This window comes from Nansenia antarctica, assembly GCF_963989245.1.
Source record: "Nansenia antarctica genome assembly, chromosome: 16".
NCBI classification, from domain to species: domain Eukaryota; kingdom Metazoa; phylum Chordata; class Actinopteri; order Argentiniformes; family Microstomatidae; genus Nansenia; species Nansenia antarctica.
Genome location: NC_137686.1, coordinates 2,615,768 through 2,621,722, shown reverse-complemented (window position 1 = coordinate 2,621,722; position 5,955 = coordinate 2,615,768).

Below are 5,955 nucleotides of genomic sequence, written 5' to 3'. Positions count from 1 at the left end.
CACCCCACCCAACCAAGAGAATGAGAGGCAGGTGGGAGGTAACACCCCACCCAACCAAGAGAATGAGAGGCAGGCGGGAGGGAGAGGGATGGGGGGGAAAGGACCATCAAAGAAAAACAAACAGTCGTCAACAATTTTATGATGAAGTCTCCAATCAGACAATGGGATGTGTATAAATTATTTTTTTACAGGTTTGAACAAGAGCACTTTCGTTATTGCCTACTGAAGGTTTGAAATGTAATCATGTATCCATGTATTTAAACCCATCTGTGTTGAAACTTTGGAAAATGGTCATGTTCATACACGATTTTGTTTCATCGCTAGTTAAGTGTTTTGGCTTCTCTTGATATAGCACGCATAGTGTTCGCATTATTATAGCTTTTCAAATCCATTTGTATCTTGTAATAAATAGAAGGCATCTATCGAACAGAATGCAGTGCTGTTAAAAATAATTGACACTGGAAACAATCTGTCGACCAAACCACAAATTGAACACATTTTTTCCTGACCCAAATCATGTTTCTGTGTATATTGTAAGGCCGAGAGTTGCGCCCTTCTCTTGTTAGATATTGTTGCCCCACATGTGTTTGGCAGTGAATCATTCTTTAAGCTGCAAGCAAGACCACTTTACTTTCATGATTCCGATTAACGATTGAGAAAATGGCACTAAAACGGATATGATTTCTTTTTAGGAGGTACAATCAAATGACTATTCCTCGCTAGTATTGGAATACATGGGAAGCAATGTAAACTAAGTGATGGGGTGGGTATTCCTTTTGCTTTATGTTTGAAGTTACCTGTTAATGTTTAATGGGGCCTATTTCTAAAGACTATGGGATCATATCCTCAAAAGGGTTTCCCACCTAAGATTAAAAAACATACAGCACACAGTGGTCTGTAATGCACTAATAGTGAACCTTTTAACAATGTACACGATAATGGTTCACAAAACTAAAAGTTTGTTGAATTGTTACCTTTAATACAGTTTACTATGTGAGTTAAAAAAACATAATTAAAAGTGACTACACTTCAAACTGCGCTATTGTCCATGTAAGTTTGTACCTGTTGAATTATGTAGGGTATGTTGATTTTCATTCTTGTAAATATTCGCTTGCAGTGGAACATTTTTGTGCACACAACCTGGGATTTATTCTCAAATCCTGTTATGTCCTTTGCATTTTAGACTATGAAAATAAAACTTAAACTTGATGATTAAATCAGTCTCCTTTCCTCCAAGTACCGCAAACATGCAATTTGAGTGGAGTCCCACTTCTCCAAGGAATCCGGCAAAGGGAAATTCAGAGACCTATTCAAGCCTTTAAGAATGTATCTTTTAATGCAAAGAGAACCCCTTAAGTGGGTAATGTTCTCAAATGTATATTTTAGATCTGTACGTCTTCATCACAGGTGTAAGATTGTGTGGTGTAGGACACAGGAGCAGAGGGGAGACCAGACAAGGGGCTGGACCTCGGGCTGTGTCTCGGGCTGGAAGCCGGTATGGGGCTCGGGAGGGACTGCAAGTTCTGCTTGGGGCAAAACCACCTTGGCTCTGGTAGCTGGTTTGTGGCTAGGGCTTGGGCTGGAAGTCGATCAGGACTCACACAAGTCATCAGGGTTTCCCTTTTGTCCTTGACGGGCCTCCACTGCAGAGACAGCAGCCTTCATGCGTGTGCCTGTCTGGTTCTTGTGGGCTCAGGCGGGTGCGGCCCAGCTGCATGGGCTCCTCAGGTTGCTCGGGAGACCCAGAGAGACTGGCTCAGGACGCACAAGAAACCGGGAGACAAGCTGGGTGGGTTCGGGACCCTTGGGTTCACTGGGGGACCTCTGCCGATGACTGATGCCCTGGGTGTGAGGCTTGGGCAGTAGCCCCTCCAGGACCGGAGGGGGGGGGGGGGGGTTCTGGAGGGAGTGGGCAAGTGCTGTACTCCTCAGTGGGAGACGACGCCCCAGAGCTGGTCCACCTCTGCTGGGTCCATGTTGGCGTCTTGCTGTAAGATTGTGTAGATTGTGTAGATTGTGGAGTGTAGATTGTGTAGTGTAGATTGTGTAGATAGTGTAGTGTAGATTGTGGAGTGTAGATTGTACCCTGGCTGGCGAGGCCCTCCAAAGCGCCAGGCAAGGGACCATATTATTATTTTTGCCTTTAATACATTTCTAAATGTTCACACATGTGATGATAATCATAGTCAATCATATATCTAAAATCTAGCATACCTATAGACTGTGAGGACAGGGAGATTCTTACAACAGTCCTTAAAAAAATAGTAATTTCCCCCTATGACACCTTACGTGAAACGTGAATTTTGGGCGCGTGTTGACACTTGTTGTGCATAGTGACTGCTTAGTGCAACGTACAAAATGCAGAGGGAACGAGACCGAGGAAGAAAATTTGAATCGGGTGCTGAAAAAATAAATAAAAATAAAAGAAAGGAAGGCTTCAGGGCTTCGCTTAGAGGTTCGTTCGAAAAATGTCTAAAAACAAGTGAGGCTCCCGTTAGCACCGAAGAAGCTAACGTTACTGCTAGCACTAGCAATGCTAGTACTACTAGAAATGCTAGTAGTAGCACGGCAAAGCCCCCCCTGAGAGGCAAAGATGATGTCTCGGAGGTGGAGGAGCTACACCGGCAGCAGTGGGGCTGCCCAGCCCCAGGTGATGATGGTCAGGAGTGGCGAAGTAGAGGATACGGAGGCGGAAGATGGAGCTACTCAGAGCAGCAGCAGCAGGATTGTGGAGTGTAGATTGTGTAGTGTAGATTGTGTAGTGTAGATTGTAGACTATCACACTCTATATGTGCATGGATCAAGGACTTCCTGTCCGACCGCCCCCAGAGGGTGCGGGTGGGCTCCCACACCTCCACAGCCCTCAGACTCAGCACTGGGTCCCCCCAGGGCTGCGTGCTAAGCCCCATCCTCTACAACCTCTACACCTACGACTTCACCCCCGTCCACCCCAGCAACTCCATCGTAAAGTTTGCAGACGACACCACCGTGGTGGGCTGCATCTCGGGGGGGGACGAGGCGGCGTACAGGGATGAGGTAGAGCAGCTGAGCAAGCTGTGCAAGGTTAACAACCTGCTGCTGAACCAGTCAAAGACCCAGGAAATCATCGTGGACTTCAGGAGGAAAAAATCTGAGATCCAGCCCCTGCTCATCGACGGAGAGAGCGTGGAGAGAGTCTCAACCCTCCGATTCCTGGGGGTGCACATACAGGATGACCTGTCCTGGAAGAACAACACAGCAGCCACCATCAAGAAGGCACAACAGCGGCTCTACTTCCTGAGAGTCCTCAGGAAGGAACACAACAAGCAGGAGATACTGGTGGCCTTCTACCGCGGCGCAGTGGAGAGCATCCTCACCTACTGCATCTGCAACTGGTTCTCCAGCTGCACAACCGCAGAGAGAAATGCGCTACAGAGAGTCGTGAGAACAGCCCAGAAGATCACCGGCGCCCCCCTCCCCTCTCTGGAAGAGCTGTACAACACACGCTGCCTCAGGAAGGCCTCCAAGATCTCCAGAGACCCAACCCACCCTGGGTACGAACACTTTGCCCGGCTGCCCTCGAAAAGGCGGTACAGGACCATGGCCGCAAGGACAAACAGACTGAAGCTCAGCTTCTACCCCAGGGCCATCCAGGCCCTGAACACAGCAAAGACCAAGGTTCTGGGCCCTGGACAGTCTGGACGGATTGATGGCAGCTGCTGGATTGAAAAAATCAGGTGTAGTGCTGAGGCACAAATGTGTACATTTCAAGCCTGCAAACTGCGACACTTTAAATGAATGTGCAATAACACTATGTGCAATATGACAACCCTAGTCGTTTTATCTGTACAGTATAGTATAGTGGATAGTGTACATAGCCTTTATTTATGTAAACCAGCTCCTTTCCCTTCTTGTTTTTTTAGTTTTTTTTTCCTTTCCTAGCACCAGGGGAGCCACCCCTCCCAAATGTCGTTGTTTGGTACCTGTACTATAGCAATGACAATAAAGACCATTCATTCATTCATTCAGATGAAGGAATGCAGTTGAAAGGCAGATAGGCCAGTTTACTGATAGGGCTTTCACACCGGCAAAGAACCGCGCCGGTTCGCGTTCACGTTCGGAAACCTCCGAACGTTGGCGCTGTCTGGCGAACGAACCCGAGTTCATACACTGGTATGAATGCGGGCTCGTTCGCCAGACAGCGCCAACACGCGAACCGGCGCGGTTCTTTGCCGGTGTGAAAGCCCTATGAGGGGGGGGGCAATCTCTGCCGCTCTCTGGTGGCCAGACAGAACTGTGACAACAGGTGTGACACTTTAATAGGTCCCCAGCTTGTGGACAAAGACCACAATGGAATAAGCAAAACACAAACTTGTTGAAACAGGAGCTTGGCTTTTATTTGTTTGTTTTTTAAATGAATAATAATCATATTATAATGATAATAATAAAACTATCATAGGTATAGTAATAATAATAATAATAATAATAATGAATGAAGAATCATGGTATAATGATAACAGGCCTATAATAATGATATACTGTATATATAATCATTAAAATAATGATAATTGTATACTGTAATAAAAAGTATGGTAATAAGAGAAATGGTAATAATAACACCAAAATGTATTCTAGTAATACAGTTATAAATATTATAATAATATAAACATTATAAATAATAGGTATAATGATAATAATAGGTATAGTAATAATAAGCTTATAATAGTAAAAAAAAAAAAAAGGCATGCCTCTCTGCTCAAAGGTGTGTTGATCTCCTGCACCACTTCCTCCTCTTCCTTCTCTTCTTTTCCTCCTTAACCTCCTCCTCAACAATGTCACTCTCTTCCTGCACCTCAACTGCATTCTCCCCCACCTCATTCTCCCTCTCTGACTTCTCAACAACCATCTGCTCCTGAACTTTGACCTTCTCCTCCTTTGTCTTCCAGATGTCGTTGAGGACTCCGACTGTGTCCTGCAGGAGGAGCTCAAACATGCTGTCAGATATTCTAATTTTGACATCACACTCCTCCTTTTTCCAGTCCATCATTTGATGCTGTTCATCTGGTAATTCTTGGTACTGAAAGAGAGGAATAGTATTCATTAGGTTCAGCAGGAAAATGAGACGCAATTAACACTAGAACAGCTGTGTCTATTGTACCTTCTATAAGACCATAGTCTTTACAATGGGAAGCTGCTATTTACACACAATGACCACTATGAATGAATGAATGAATGGACTTTATTGTCATTGCTACAGTACAGGTACCAAACAATGAAATTTAGGCCGAAAGTTGGCCGTCTTATAAATTAGCCTGTCTCCTACACAAAGAAACTGCAAAATAGCTTTATACTAACTTATCCTGATGTGATTTTGAAAATGTAAGGATACTGGGTGGTAGAACGCACATATCTAGGAAAAGTCATGAAAGGAGGGTCCTGAAATTTGATAGAGTGCAAAGATATAAAAACTATTTTACTCACAGGGTCAAATAACCCCACCCATGGCTGTTCTAGTGTTAATAGACAACATTCGGAAAAAACGCCTACCAGAATACGATTTACCCTGTCCAGCTTATTCCATTTCAAACCGGTTCCAAATGTCTTGCCAAACTTCTTAGTCAGATCGACCTCAACATTCTTGAGTCCGTAGGCTTTCAGCACTTCTTCAGTCACAAAATCCTATGACAGAGACAAAAAAACGTATCGACCAGAGGAATGTGCATGGGGAGAGAAGTAGAGAGAGAGAGGGATGAAAACAGACTACAGAGGAAAAGGAAAGATTGGAGTCCAGTCAAGCTGTCTCACCTGAACTTGTGCCATGTCGTCAAAGCTTTTTAAGTTACATTCGTAGAGGTGCTGTTTTGGCAGAGGCTTCTCCCATGGCTGTGTGTTTCCAGAGGCTTCTCCCATGGCTGTGTGTTTCCCTCTGGGTAGATATCCCTCATGATCTCCCAGCTGAGGTCAAAGATGGCCTTC